Raw genomic sequence first — 16922 nt, forward strand, 5'->3', positions numbered from 1 at the left:
GAGGGGCTCAATGGTTGAGGCAGCCCAAGGTGACAGCTCTTCGTTTGGGGAGGGCAGGCTTGGTGGGGTCCTGGAGCCTCCGAAGGTTCTCAAGCCGGGGCCCCATGGTACAGACAGCTGTGAGGGGGCCCGGGGACAAGAGGTGGAGGGCCAGTGGAGAGGAAGCGCATTTTTCGTTGAAGGGTGCATTGTCACCACCCATCATCTCTCATTGCCCCTTTGAGTTTAGGGTCTCGACTCACATTTTTCTTTTCAACTGCTTTCCTCCCCTCTCCTATATCACAGGAAAAACTTCACAGATGCATGAGAATCAGTGTCGTAATCCTGAAAATACCATAAGCATATGGCCACTCACATACGGCAGCCGCACTAATGCTCTCATCAGCTGCGTCCGTTAACTTCATATTTGAGGAATCAGGGCCCCGCAGGATTTTCTTCTGCTCATCATTGATATTGCAGGCCAGACACATTAAGACACAGAGGTCCATTCTCCCATATCCTGTCCGCTTTGATCTTCCATTTTCTCCTCTGCTGTGATTGATATTTACATTGCATTACCGGTGAAACACACACGCATGAGGGACCATATGCGCATATACACACACACCCCATCACTGAGTGGTACTGACACCTCCCAGAGGGGTCCTAGCGGTGGAAGACATCCTGCACATCAGACCACAGGGCCATCGTTATTAGTGCACTATATGGCGGAGAGCAGGCTCCATCACTCACACTCAACTAACTGCCGTGAGAGACAAGAAGAACAGAGAGATGTGTGTGTGCGTCAAGGCGTAGAGGGATTAAGAGACCACAGCATGGGGAGGAGGTGAGGGAGGGAGAAAAACGAGGGAGATGGTGATATAAAAAATAGAGGAATAGCAGAAGAGGTGTGACAGGAAAAAGCAAAAGAAACAAGGACAAAGGCAAAAGCGGGGCAACAAAGAAAGGTAGGTGCAAGACAAAGGCACAAAGAGAGTTGGGGGTGAGACAGACAAAGGGAGACGATCCACTACCTATGCAGACTACAGCAGGAAAATCTGTCTGGCCTCCCCTCCCCGAGCAGAGCCCGCTCGGCTATTACAGCAATGAATGCAACCGCCAGAGTGACGTCATGTATCTATAGCATTAGTACATGCACTGATGTATAGGACAAAGAGCTTGAGGGAGATAAAGCAGGGGAAGGGAAGCAGGGAGGGAGAGATGGAGAAAGACGGGGCTGAGGTGAGACTGGAGAGAGTAGAGGGATGTGGGGGGGGGGGGTCAGAGGGCAGGAGGAAGTATACGAATGAAAAATCAAGGGGGTTAAAGACAAAGAAAATTGCGATGTGAAAATAATTTGCGTAGGCCCCTCCCTCATTTGGCTCACTTAGCTTTGTTACATCTGCAGGTGTAAAGATCAGCATGAACACATATTAGATAACATCACCCACAGACCCCTCCTCCCCCACCCTCCTCTCTCCCTCATCACACATTCAACTCCCCTCCACAGTCCAGTTCACAAAAACAATAAAACACTTAGTGTGCACATATGCACGTTGGTGGCTCCTCCACCAACCATGATTAGGATAATGAACACAGTGACAAAAAGGAGACCACCAATTATCAGTTTCTTCAATCCTAATTGGCTGGCGATCACTATCACTCGCTAATCTGGTGCAAAGTGCTTCCAAACTGGAGTACACAGTCGTGGAACCTTGTGCTGAAATCACTTGACAGTCAAGCTTGTCCTGTATTCATGTGTGGAAAGACAATGGAGCACATTCCCACAGTTGTGTGCACTACCAACTGGGAATTGCCCAGTACAACCAGTCTTCATTTATTGGCCACAGAGCAACTCTTAGCAGCTGGTGGTTAAGTGCCTTGTCCAAGGGCACCTTGATGGTACACTGGAAAAAAAATCCCTGTCTACAAACTGGCAAATTATTGTGTACTGTATAAGAATTTGTTAGTGGCACCCAAAAAAATTAATTAATTAATTTAAAAAATCTTCCAATGGAGTAAGCAAAATTGACTTGATAAGACGGGCTGAAACTCAAATAAAAATCAGGCCACCATGTGAGTCTATCTAACGACGTGAATATAGATTCTTTGTTATTTAATTTACCTCAGGTAAGGATTTAATAACACGTGAATTATCAGGACGAGGCAAAATTCAATCTGCCTCTTCACACCTGCTAGCAAGGAGCTCTACCAGGAGACTGCACTGCAAATTTAAATAAACAAAGTCATCTATTGAGTTTTCTCTAAACAAGACTTCTGGGTTTTGAGTGTGACAATCAAGCAATTTGTCTCTTGTCGGCTCTGCCTGACAGATAAAGTAAACAGTAAACAAAAAGCAATTTAAACAAGTTTAATAATGCAAACTTTGCTTGACAAGAATATTTCTCTTGGATAAGAAAAAATAAGACTGAAACATCCTAAAATAATATTCTATTCCTTTCTTGAATTACCCTTTTTGCAGTGTATACTAAACTCACTTTGGTAATCTTTAAGCTACGGCAGTGCAATTATTTATAGTACTTATATATTATTTTAAGGTTTACAGACAAACTCTGTATGACTGAATTCATACAGACGTGTCCATCCCTAAGAGTTATGATCAATGTCTGTGTTGGCAGCCTAAGAACGAGCTACCTGGTTGAAGTAGATCACTGATGTTTCCAGAGCACAAAGACAGAGAGGCTCTTTATTTCAGGCAGGCATGGCGGGGGGGGCCACCTGAGGAGCAATGAAACAGGGGGCCTCTTGAGTGCGACCACCCCAAAGACAGCCCGCTGCCGGTGCTGACACTGCGAGAGCTGCAGAGGAATTTACCGTGACAGCGGAAACAGCTTCTACTCAGGTGGACGTTCATAAAGACAGAGCCAGGGCGCACACACACACACACACACACACACACACACACATATATGCGTGCACACACAAATGTCCAGACCTTGGCAGTGAACCCTGCCAAAGCTCACCTCCCTGTAACCTTGGTGGTGGGATTCTAGGAAAATGTAAGCCTTTCCTCACCTTTTGATCCTCACAATGTTCACCGCCTCCCTGATACAGGGCAGCGCTGTCAACACAGTGTCAGATTAACACTCATATTATCATATTTTTTGAAGAGCAAACATCTACGCTAACTATTAAATCTGAGTCTGCCTTTCCGCAACTTTCAACATCTAAACAAGACATTTCTGCACCGAGTTGTATGTTTATGTATAAGTACAACTGGTCGGTTCCTAGAAGCCTTGTTACCCGGGGGCATAATTAGTGGGGGAGAAACACTTCCTCTTACAAGAGCAAGTATTTCAAAAGTAGTGGTATTGGGACCTCGGTATAGACCGAGACAGGGCTACTTACATCATGGTACCATCATCGTCGACTTTGTTGAGAGTCCAAAAAAACATCATGTGGCAAAAAACAAAACCAACAGAGCCATTATAACATCCAATTGCTGTCATCAAACTAAAGCCTGGGGAAGAAGCCAGGGCAGACCTGTGCTTGATCAGCAGCGCGCCTTCCGCAAGCGTCCAACCACAGCCAACCTGGTTGTGCATTAGTAACCAGCTCAATCTACTGTACCTAAGGGCAGAACCATTCCTTGGTTCAGATCCAGATCAATCAGAGAGGTATGCCTGTGAAGAAAGTCTGAACTCTGGTGACCTGGCAGCACAGGATAAAACAACATGCACCCTGGCTCTACTTCCAAGTATTTCCGGAGTGCACCTTGGGCCTATTTTACAATGAACCCACATATCGGCTTTCAAACTGAAAGTAAGTGAATTTGTGTGCAAAGGAGCTCATGTATGTATGTGTGCATGCATGCGCCTACGTATGTACTATCTGCACATATGCATGTGTGTTGCTAACATGTGGTTCTGATGAGTCAATATAGATCTGCATTTCAAATAAAGATAATGGGAAGCAGAGCAAGAGTGAATGAAAGAGAGAGGGGGTCAGGGGCTGGAGTATGGTATCTATAGGTGGGGGTGGGCATTCCTGAGGCCTGATGTCGGAGGTAAATTAAAAATATCCCCGGCTGCTTGGAGGGGGTCCAAGGCGGCTGACACACACCGCTCAGTCAGGGAGCTCGCTGCTGATCCAGTAAGCGCTCACTCATGGCCAATTATGCTCCCTGTGATGTGTTTTCAACCCCCCCCCCCCACACACACAGCCCCGCCACCCCGCCACCCTGCCTTTACCCCTCTAGCAACACCAGCCAAAGAGAGAAAGCTGTCAAAGAGCCAGGATCAAACCTCCAATCAAATGCTGGCTGTCACACACCCAGGTGATGATTAATGGCTTATATTCTCTGACCCAGAGAAGAAAGGAGAACAGAGAGCAAGCTACAGATGGGAGTTTTCAACTCATTACAAAAGCACAGTTACATGTGTTGAGAAGACCAGGCATCTTCCCACGTGTTCATGCAGCCAAGCGAATGGAACTGGCAGGCAATTAGGGTGCTGAGAGATGAAAGCTCCACTCCATTTAGAAGGCGAGGTGGTCGGAGATTTTCTTTGCTTTCGGGCAAATTAACAAATTAGATACAAGGGGTTTTGCTATTCACCTGTGTCTCACTCTCTTGTACAGAAGACCAGAGGTTCTCACCTCTTTTCTCACACATACACACTCACAGTAAAGGTCTTGCCACTGGCGTCCAACCGTGTTCTGCGGTGGAAACCAAACACTGGCCTGTTTTGACTGGATGTGATCCTTGTTTCCGGGCGGAACACTGCCAGAGGCGGATTGATGGCTCTCACCCAGAGGAGGACGTTTACAGGAAAATCCTCCGGGCTGGAACTCTCCCTCTTTTCATATTGGGCTCGAAACACAGGGTCGCAGTCATGGCCATGCCGGGGGAAAGTGTTCCCCAATTGATAATGAAGGGCATGTGGCTGTGCATATCACCACACACGCACCTTTGTACTCCTGTACTTCTGGGAGCCATCACTGACAATGCTTTCTCTAGCCCATAGCCCTAAAACTTTACAATCACAAATACATGCCTAAGCCCTCACCGTTAATCTAAACCTAATCTTAAGGGATAATTCTGGTTTATTACAATTTGAGAATTGTTTTAATAATTTTGGCCATCGTGTCTAGTGGTTATGATGACATTCTACTTACCGAAGCAATTGCTTGAGCCCAGCAACATCACTATAACAAAGTCAGAAGGACTGATTGGTCAGATGATCATGCTGTTTGTAAACAAGCCAACAGTTGAGCCATTTAGTCTTATCCACTGTATTTGAAATTATGCTAATAATCGCTCATGGCACAGGAACACTGTTTTGATGTACGACTACAGTAAGTAGTAATAGTAGTTGTTGTCCCTTCAATATAAAGTAGCCGTGGGGTTTGTTTAAAACCTGTGTGATCATCTGGGTGCTCTTGTTTCTTTCTGACTCCCTTTTAGCAATGTCATCTTATTCCTAGATATCAGCGATTAACTAATGTTATGTAATAACAGCTGATTAAACATGATCGTTGGCCAAAACCACAAAATTAAGAAAAATAAGAAAATAAGAGGGTTCTAATTAAGCGTTAACCTTAACCCTAAAACCAAGACTTAACCCCTCAAAAGTGAAGACCAGCCAAAATGTCCTCACTTTCCAAAAAGGTCCTCATTCTCAAGGACTAAAACTAAAACTGGTCCTGATTGAGATAGAAGTACACACACACACACAGATAAGTCCACACAAAAACACAGAAACAGGCTACACAATCGAACATATACACACATTAAAGAATGTACTTGTACACACAACCCTACTCCCCATCTTTCTAGTTTCTCACAAACACACACACACACAAAGATGTACAGTACATGCACTCGTGTACACACAGACCTGCAAACAAACAAGATTTACAGTTTGTCTTGCAGGCCTCACTGAACTACTTGTGTTCCAGTCATCAGGGACACACACACACACACACACACACACAAGCACACACTAGTTGAATCTGTGTGAATGGAAAAGCTTCTCTGCCACATTCCTACTGAGCTGCTGGCAGACAGACCAGTTGCTTCCGCAGTGGATCGATAGAAGAGAAAGACGAACGCTCAGATTAAAGTAGCAGAGGAAGAAATAGCAATAGGGGAAAGACAGGAAGAAGAGAGGAGGGAGGGAAGAGGTGGGGCAGGATGTAGAGAGAGGGGGAAAAAATAGAATAAGAGCAAACATATACAGATTTATATTCATTTCTTCATATATGAATATTATCATGTAATTAACTTGATTTCATCTCCAAAAACTAGATATATCAGTAATTATCAATTTAATTGTACTTTCTTAGTACGGCACTTTGATATTGCTTGTGTTTTTGTTGTGTAACTGGTAATGTAATCGCTCGCTTTAGCAACATAGTAAGAGATATACCGTAGAAGAGAGAGGGAAAGGAAAAGCAAGGAGAGAAATGGGGGAGGATGAGACGAGAAGAGGCAGATAGAGACAGAGAGGGTACAGAGGGAGGAAGAGAAAGAGACAAGGATTGGCGTTGGTGATAGAGAGCGAGTGGACTCCTGGGACAGCAGAGGCGAGTCCATCGATCCAGGACAGCAAGCTGGCTCACATTTCACCTCCTCAGCAATAACACCGGCACTTTGCCATGGAACTGAGCCCTATATCCCGTCTGGACAGGGTCACCTCCACTCTATATGTGTCTGTCTTTGTGTCTGTGTGTCTGTGTGTCTGTGTGTGTGTGTGTGTGTGTGTGTGCGCGCGCGTGCATGTGTTTGTGTGGAGAGCCAGGAAAACAGACCTAAAAAAGAGATACCTGAGATATTTAGTCGTGAAGATTTAAAATGTGAGTTTTCTGACAAAAAGTGACAATCCATCAGCGGTGGAGAAATATCACTGACTAATTTCACTTGTACATTAAACTCTTTCAAAATTTTCTAAAGACCTGACAGAAATTGATAAAACCGCAAGGACAAGGAAAAGAAAACTACTAGACTAAATGATATGTTTGATATGATAGGCCATGACACTATCCACAGCTAATTTTCAGAGAAGGGTATCCCAGCCAAAGAACATTTTGGGCGGGACTTTTTGTTGTATTGATGTACAACCACATGGCATCTGTACACTTTGTCCAATTTGGATCGTCCCCTAAGTCACATGCAGTCCTCATCAGAGGGAACCAATAGCTTGAATGAATCAAGTCAATCTGTGAGTGGTGGGCCGTCGGGGGAACTCAAAGCCCTCCGCTGTCATCCGAGAGGGCCAAGCCATGTGACAGACGACCGAGCATGTGGCATCTCCCTGACCCCTGAACCGGAAAACCTTTCCCCTATCTGCCCCTGCTGTGGCCAAGGGATGGCCCAGAACCTCGGTGACCACTGGCCACTGGGGATCTTTTATGCGAGTGGTCAATCACATCAGGAAAGGTCATGCAGGGGTCAGATCAAAAATAGGTGAACTTTGACACTCTGGTGCGGGGCCATAGGTTGTGGTACTCGGGTAGGGTGTGTAGGAGCATTTATAAGGTTGAGACTTGTGGACAGATGTCAGGTAAGACTGATACAACAGTTAGCAGTGAGAAGTATATGTATGAAAACATACCACACCGATCAAGAAAAAAAAAAAAAAAAAACTGTGCATACAATGGTATTAATAAAGAGAAAACTAGACTATGACCATCAATAAATGTTCCCAACCCCAACCTGATAACACAATGATAACTTTCATGTACTGTATAATGAATTTATGTGCGGCTACAATGGTGAAAGTATTACAGTATCTATGCACTTACTTAAGGCTAAGACTGTATCAAACACTGTTCGAAACGGTTCCACCAACTCCAGGGTCTTTTTTCCAGGCGTGATGTTTGACTTCAACCACATGTTTATTTTGGCTCTCTGCCATTTCCAACTGGGAAAGTAGTGTCCACTTTTTTTCTGCATTGGATTTTTCATTCTCGGCATGATCTGCAGTACGACCAACCCCTTTCCTGGGATTCTACGGGGATCACCATGTTGAAATTTTAGACTTTTGAAGACATTTTTTATACTAAATAGAATGCTATTTGATAACTGTGTCACAGTCATACTATTTAAGGTATGAAAGATATCAATCCCAACCAGTAGCGACATTTAGTCAGTACTTGTCGGCATTATATAAAAATAATTCCTAATAATATCATTAGTTAATCATTAAACATGATCTGGACCTGGATAATAAGCATAAAAATGGATAGATGACTGGATGGCTTAACCTATTAAAAAATAACTAATGAATTTAAGGTCCAGAAATGAATTTCACATAAGGTCAGAGATCTGGCACAAAAGCATTTAGTAGTATTAGTACTATTTCCCAGCCAGTTTTGAAAGAAAAAAAAAATCTGAAAATAAAACTTAAGACTCCTGAAGGTTTTTTTTTTTTTTGAGGAACCTAAAATCAATGTTTTTAAAGACTTTGAGGCCTGCAGATATCCTGTCTTTCACACGTTTTAGAGGCAATTATATCTTAAATACTGCTTAATTGAGCTTTAAGGCAGGTTTACACTCTCCTGACTGTATGACAAGTAACACAAACTTCACCAAAATGAAGAAAAGACTGATAGAAAATGATAAAACGTTTTAAAAAAATGTTTAAAAACTTTTTTTTGTCCTTTAAAATAGTTAAAGCCAAAATCAGCCACTCTGACTAGTGCCAATAACCGAGTAGTTGCATGCAAGAGTTCGTTAAGGAAGTTACTTGCGTATTAATTTTTCACTGAGTCTACCACAGAGTAAGGGAAAATGTAAAATTTCCCTAGCCAATCTTTTCATATCTTTCCAGGAGGAGTCTGAGGGCCAGCTAAGGACTGTTGTCTGGACCCGTCCCAAACCTTTTCAGCACCAGTTGGGTTTATACCCCACCTGACAAACATGACCACCCAGCAGGCCAGTGACATTTACAGTGAGCCGTTTCAGCCCATTAGCCAGCATCAGATCCTCCTGGTGCGGCACCTCGTGATTGACATGACCAGCGGCTCCAGGATTTAACTGAACCCCAACGCCGCCACCATCACCACTTTCTCTGCCTCCGCTGGAACAATAAAAGCTTGGTACTGTCACAGGAAGAGGAAATACGGTTCCCAACGGATTTTTTCCTGCTGTTATTCCTGCTACTATTTCACATAAATTCACACCAGAAATCAAGGCTGATGAAATGACAAAGGGAAACCGTGGCTAACAGCTCACATCCTCTACGAGAGAGGATATTAATGTGTGTGCGTGTGTGTGTGTGTGTGTGTGTGTTTGTGTGCGTTTAAAAAAAAAAAAAAAAAAAAGGGTGAGTGTGAGAGAAAGAACCAGATATCCCACCAGAGTTCATCCTGCATATAGTTGGATATGAATGGTTGACTGAATTAAAACTAACTTTGAGGAAAAGACAAATGATCCTTAAAGAAGCTCAAAGAATATTACCAAAAATACCTTTCATTGGCATGATGCCTTGAACAGCACTGTAGTCAGCTCCATAGGGCTAATTTCCTACATTCCATAGCCTGAACTTCTGAACTCGCACTGATCCAAGGTCAGAGTTAAAAACCACAAAGGACCCGTCACACAGAATCCCTAAACTCACAGTGCTCTTGTCCCAGGTCAGCTTCAGAGCTCAGGGGACAGATTTACAGCACTGCTAAACTAACATCTCTCTGGTCTCGGGTCAGAAATTAAACACAAGGGAAAAAGAGGGGCTACAGTATAATTTCGGACTGTGGCGGACACTTTTCACTGGACGTTTATTTTTGTTCAGAGCCAGAACGCTCACATGCAATCAAAACATCCATGTACACTGCTGCACATGCACACTTTCAAACACAAACACGCAGTTGTGATTAACAAGGAAATTCCTCCGACTCTGTTTCGCTACATTGTGTTATCATCTTGTACATTCCCTGAAATTGAGCTTATTTATAGTTTTTTTCCTAAGCAGCGGACAAAAGACCCTTCACTAGCACAATCTGTACATCTCCGTCCTTCCCACAGCCTCCACAACTTCTCTGACCCTCTCTGAAGTGTAAAATGCTTTACAGAACATGTGTTGCGCTTTTTTTTTTTTTTTTTTCTGAAAAGTTAGCCCTTCTCTTTCTGACCATCTGGCTGCTCCAGTGGAGAGTAGTCTCAAAGGTCAAGGCAGCTATGGTCCATCGTGACCCTGTCAATATCGCCGCTGCACTTATCTGTAATGGAAGACACTTTATGAGGCTGACAGTCAGGCGGGGGTCGTGGATCGGGTGCTATGCGCGAGTTTGTGTGTGTGTGTGTGTGTGTGTGCGCGCGTGCGTGTGCGTGTTATTTGTCCTCATACGCGGGAGTGGTGACTGTGCCGATGATCCAAGTGTGATATGCGTGGATCACAGCCAGGGCTGTGCCCTTGAAATCCTCACTGGTCAAGGGTCCGTCTGCCAACTGTGCGCTGGTGCGAGTGTTTGAGTACACAATGAAAGGCTAAGTAAGTGTGTCGCCTGGCTCTGGGAACTATTACACCCCGGGTCCTTGACAGACTTACTGAGTAACACAATGTCTGCAGGAGTAGTGGAGCCTATAAAAAGCCGTGCTGGAATGAACACAGGGGCTGTCCTCCCTGTAGCTAGCTGTGATAGCGTAGACGTTCTTGCACTGGAGCCAGATAATAATGAAATGCCGGTGTCAGACAGGAGACAGGGGAAAGATTCAGGCCTGTGCAACATTGGGCTAATAATAGCAGCTGAAACTGTGCTATTCCCACCACTGGCTGAGGAACCATCATCACACTTACACACACAGAGACTCAGACAGACACACGCGTACACACACACACACACACACACACGCGCTGGCTTGGCACAGAGTTTGAACAGTAACTTGATCGAGCCACCGCAGAAACCAAAGCAATCAGGAATCAAAGCAAATCCAGCGTGCGTACAGTATGTGCATGTGCGTGCATGTGCCGTACAAATGCGAGCGCGTGCTGATGGGTGTGTGTACAGGGAGCAGAGTGAACGAGCCAAAGATAAATGGAAGCAGAGTTCGGTGGAAACCACTTTTCCCTCAATAAAGCGGAGGAGCGCATGCCTCTGATGTGCCCTACCAGAGAGGAAAGGGGGCCTTTCATTCAGCAAGAGGAGATCTGTCTCTTCTCCCCTTGCCCCCCATTTCCCCCCTTGTCTATACTCCTCGAGAGCATCTGAAGCCCATTCTCTCCCTCTCCTCCCCTCTCCATCACCCGCAAATATAACAATGTCTCTCTCCGGGACAAGACGAAAGGCTTTTCGCTCCTAATTGTACCCAGAGACGAAAGAGGTGAGGAGAACTGGAGAGGAGAGGAGGGAAGAAAAGGGAGAGGAGAGGAAAAAGGAGCAGGCCAGGGAAGAGGAGTCAAAGCAGGAGGGGAAAAAAGGGAGAAATGAAAGATGTGTTTGTTCAGTACCACAGGCTGACACATCTCTCTTATCTCTTGCCCAGTCAAACCATATGCCTCTAGGCCACAGGGGGAGGGAGGGGAGAATGATGAGGTGTAAGTGTGTGAGCGGGGAGGGTGGGGGTCGATTAAAATAGATCTTTACAGGATGCAGCGAAATCATAAAAGAGACACATGCCATGCGTACTGTAGGTACGAGTTATTCAAGGTCAGCCAGAGAAGGAGACAGAAATATAAAGATGAATAAGAAATGAAAGCATGACGAGTGGTCGGCGAACAGATACATGGCGAGACACTGACTTGAACCAAGGGGGAGGGGGGCGCTTCTGCCTTGACCCGCGGCCCTCTCGCTCCCCTACAGCTTCCCGGTCGCCTGTTGACCACACACGCCGCCTGGCACAGCTCGGACACCGACACCACACGGAACAGAGCCGCCATCAAAGCCTCAGACACTCCAGCAGCAGGAGCCATCAGCCCTGGCTGCATAAAAGAGGAAGAAGAAGGGGAAAAAAAAACACACACAAAAAAACAAAACAGATTTGATTATACACAGGCATCCACACTCCAGAAACAAAAGTGGACACAAATTGTGACTGTCAAACACCATTTTCACCGCTACTGTATTTGGGGAAAGTTGTGTTTGGTTTTGTGTTTCCAGCCGGAGCCTAAAGCCTGCCAAGACATTAACATATAGCTGAGGTTTGATTTGTTGAGTTGAATAGTGAGTTTAATGTACACAGTAGTATCCTGACTGGGTGACCGGGGCACTGCATTTCTGTCTGTCTGTGTGTGTGTGTGAGACTGGTCCCACATGTTCAACTCCCCCTGAACCATGCGTCCGATTCCCCTGTTTATTGACTGGAAACTGATACCTTCAAGGGCTTCATTCATGCTACATTACGTGAGGTAAATTCAATAGCCCAGGCATCGTGGTTCGGTCATTCACCTTCTTGCCCTGGGTGATTTTTTACATGCTGGATGTCTGCCTCTCTCCGCCTTTCCCCTCACAGAAGCCATTGTGTTTCCCAGTGCTCTGCCGCACAGCCTCATTTCTCAACAGCATCTCCAGGCCGGGTCGCTATACGTGCCCAGAGGGCCGGTGAAGTTAGTTTTATTTTATTCAGTGTGAGTTTTACGCGCTTTTAATAGGCGCAGAAATTTATGCAGGTGGGGATTTTATCTGCTAGATTCCAATGTGTGACTCCACATTACTGGAGCACCATTAAATGTAAACTCCTGGAAAGTACACTGCTTCTAGGAATAGATCCAAGTGTGTGCGCACATGTGTGTGACCAGCTATCTGCAGCTCGTGGTGTGGATTTAAAGTGTGCCTCATGAGTATACTTCCGACACATCTCACACACACACACACAAACATGCACACACACACACACATACACACATACACACACACACACACACACACACACCCCTGGGTGCGGAAGGTGTGCTCTTTATCACTGTGACATTTCCATTTAACACACAGCCCAAGTGCTCTTACGTTCACATCCATGTTTCCTGTGCTCCACGCTGCAGCACAATACCAACCACTTAACATTTAGCAATGGCAGATCGACCCCAAATTCCTCCACTTCCCAACGCTTCCATGGGAAAGCTCGTCATTTATCCTTGATTTAAAGCGACACGAGTTATGAAGGGGACCGCGGCCTGCCACCGAGAAACGAGGGACGCACGGGCTGACTGCTGCTTTATGGCGCACATTGGTGAACAGTTGCAACAGTCTGCTCTGAGCTTCACCGCTGAGCTGCAGTGAATGCGAGCCATGAGCAGAGCCGAAGGGCATCGGAGTGTGAGTGGTTCTCAGCCTGGGGTTTTCCCCTGATTTTGTCAAATAGTGTCTACTGATGAAACACTGGACACTTAGTCCTCTTTGGGCCTCTGAAAATCCATTAAATGAAACAATTTACGAGGGGGAGAAAAAGCACTCATGTCCATAACTTATGGCTCCACTATGGCCATAACCTATGATGAGGGATCAAAAGTAGGGCAGACTTATTTTCATTTTCATTTAATACTTCTTTGACCTACAGATTAATTGTTTGGTCTCCGGTCGCCTTATTTTGTCTGAACAACACTTTATGATTCAAAGACATTCATTTTACTCGTATGTCACTGAAGCAGGTAACCTTTACATTTGATAGGCACATTTTTTGGCTTTTTTTTTTTTTTAAAATCCCTCAGAAAACAACCAAATATCAAAGTCGTTGCAGGTGAATTTTGGTATTAATCAGCTCATTTTGTTTCAGACCTAGACTCTCACTGATTTGAACTTTGGGGGGGTGGGGGGTCAAGAAGAGCCAAAAAGGTTGGGAGCCACTGGACTAAACTAAAGTTCGCAATGCTTTTAAGAGGCAGATAACTTTGCAGAGGGGGCACGTTTTGAGAAAAAAAAAAAAAAAGACTCAATTCAAAACAATTCAAACAGCGGTTCTGATTGTAAAGGCCCTGGTCATGAGGTGTGGGCTAGTTAGTTAGCATCCAGCATCACGGTTGTCAAACCAAGAAATAGGCCTACTTGTGGCTTGGGCCCAGCTCTAGGAAGCCTCTTTTTATGTAGAAAACATGGGCTAATATACACAGGTTTAGGATGTATTGAATATTCGGGTGTCAGTGAGAAGTCTACAGGCTGACCTCTGGACTTGGTTCATCTGTCAGCCATCAATCCTGCAAGCCACCTGAAAGGAGCGCTCATGAAAAGCATGGCGGACTCCTGTTCGCGACTGTATCTCACCTCGGCCTTAATGTGGACCAGATGTGACGGATGATGACTTTCCTCCACACTCTTTCGTCTCGCCGCCGACGGGTGCTGACCCGGGGCTGTCGCGGCTGCCCCGGGGGTCCCCGTCGGCCTGCCACCTTGCCCGGAGCCCCGGGTGACGCCGGGCCCCGGCGTTTAACGCGGTGATTAATCGCGCACCGCGGTGGCCGTGCTGTGCTCAACACGGCCAGTCACCTCCATTAAAGCCGGGGGGGGGGAGCGGCGGACACAGAGAGCACTTTGTGCCGGGGAAACACAGGTCATTGTCTGCTGCGACGCCCGGCCCGATGGGGGGGCATGAAGGTGGACTTTGTGCGGGTGTTTTGACAACCTCGGCTGGGTTTCCGAAAAACCGCATGTGTGCCACATTTCCCGTTTCATATCCTGCTTTGGTTACCAGTATTACGTTGGATTAAAGTACGAGATCGGTGTTCTTTGTCTTTTCACTCCTGCTTTGATCAGCCGGACAACTTCACACGCACACTAACATGCAGCTTAAAAAAAAAAAAAAAAAAGTTGGTGGACAGTCCTAAACTTAATTTACAGAGGATTTCCATCAAGTACAACCCCACGGATTGATGGTGACTACTTGCTCATGGATCTCCTACAGATAAAGGTCCAGAAGTGGTCTCTACCGCCCCCTATAGACCATGTTGTGTGGTCCTAAAGTAGCCCGCAAATACAAACTAAATTTTTATTATAAAGTAGGATATTATATATATGTTATATATTTTAAAAGAGCACAAGTCATGTAGGAGGACAAAAACAAGTTACTACCTCAAGTATCCAAAAGTTTTGTTTTGTTTTGGGGGTTTTTTTCAAAATGAGAGAAAGTCAATGTGGTTTAAGAGTAATATTCATGTTTATACGAACAGTTGTAATGGGGAACTAATAATGTGAAGCAAATAAAATATTGGCATTAGTATGGTAGGGATCATATAAAACTTTGTCTGGTGACATCAATTACGTTTTGTGTTTTGTAAAAAGCAATGGCACCAAAAGCTGCAGCTTCAGCTTCAAGTATGTAGAAAAACATATTTCTCCTACATTGCATTGTTTTCTTTTTCTTTGTTTTTTGTACTGTATATTTTTGTTGTCTTTTTCTGTCTTTTTCGTTGTTTTCTTTTTCTCTTATATTATATGTGTAATTATTAACAGACCAAAATAAATTTCAAGGAAATTGAAATTTCAATCAAAACGACAGATAGATCATTTTTTATCACGCAACAGTCTGTGAGTCTGTGAAAATATTTGGAGGTGTGTTTCAGTTAACTCAAAGTGTCGGGGGAGGTTGGCGACAGGATAATTCCTAGTTTCACTCTTGCTTGCAATGTGCAATTATGGTCGTTTCTCGTGAAAACATGCATTCAACTTAGCCCCAATGCAGTATAATGTTACGTGCAGTTACGTGCAGTTGCTGCGCTGTTTGAATGTTAGCATTTGTATGGATATCTACTGATGTGATCAATGCAGAGAAAGTTGATAGCTGGCAGACCGGATGCTCATGGAGCCGGGCCAATCAAGAGAGCTATCAAAGAGGCTTTTCATTGGCCCTGCAGGAAGCTGGCCAGAGGTGTCCCTGATGGGGACTCTTCGGCCTGGCAGACACACAGGCGGGCAGAGCCGGGTGAGCGCCTTGGCACTGGAAGTGGAGCCGGCATTCTGGTGGAGCAGTGGCTGGCACCAGCGGCAGGCTGGTCTCTCCAGTGGCAAAGAGGGAGATCACACACACACACACACACACACACACACACACTCTGCCACGCTCCTGCTGAGGAGCAAACGGAGGCTGGCAGGGAGGGCTGCTCTTGAAAAGCTGCCGTTGTCTGGAGATGGCTTTCATGTGAATGGGAGCCTCAATAGGCGTTGTGTGACGGCCCTCGTTGCACGCTGAGCACCAAGTGATCCTCTTCTGTTGGGTTTTAATTAATAAGCAATGTTTGAAGGCCACAATGCACTTGGAGGGACAACACAGTGACTCTTTGGTGGCCTTGATGCTGTTTGTTTTTGAGTCGTACTCAGACTCCCACTGAGGTGACCGCATAAGCTGGGAGGTGCCGACATTTTTCATAAACTATTTTCGCTCATTGTAAAAAAAAAAAAAAACCTTTAGATCTAACAGACGGACGTGACTCACCATTATGGTACTGGAGTATGGAATTGTAAAAGTATGTCAACTCGACTTCTTCTCAAAGTGAATAACTGATGTCGCTAGGAAAAAATAATCATATGCATACGTATAAACTTGTCACTAATCATCCAAAAAAAAAAAAAAAAAATCTCACAACTGAGCTCACTTTGAAGAATTGTTTTTCATCTCATAAAGCCTTGGTTAAATATAAATCTGAACATTTGGTTTGATTTTATAGTGATGCTGTCATATGCAGAAGCCTATTTTTAACACTTTATGCCCAAGAAAGTGTCAAGCTAAGAGGATCAGTCTGCCTACAAACTACCCAGTGATCAAAAAAAAAAAAAAAATACCCTTCTGCCTTTGCTAAAGCAGTATAAAAATAATTGCCATATAATAGTACTGTAAGGATACCACCGAAGCAGTACTAGAAGCGAGAGATGCATCAAATGCTCACAAAATATTTTCGGTTTTAATCTAGGCTGTGCTCAAATGATACCATCCCAGCTCACTGCATGAATTACCAAGCACAGATGAGGTGACTCATGAGAACAGGCGACGCTCTTCTCTTACTAGTTCCTTTATGGGCTAAGGGTGCCACCTGGTGGATCAAAAGGACATCAGCATTCGAGGG

This window comes from Xiphias gladius, chromosome 4 (assembly GCF_016859285.1).
Source record: "Xiphias gladius isolate SHS-SW01 ecotype Sanya breed wild chromosome 4, ASM1685928v1, whole genome shotgun sequence".
Taxonomy (NCBI): Eukaryota; Metazoa; Chordata; class Actinopteri; order Istiophoriformes; family Xiphiidae; genus Xiphias; species Xiphias gladius.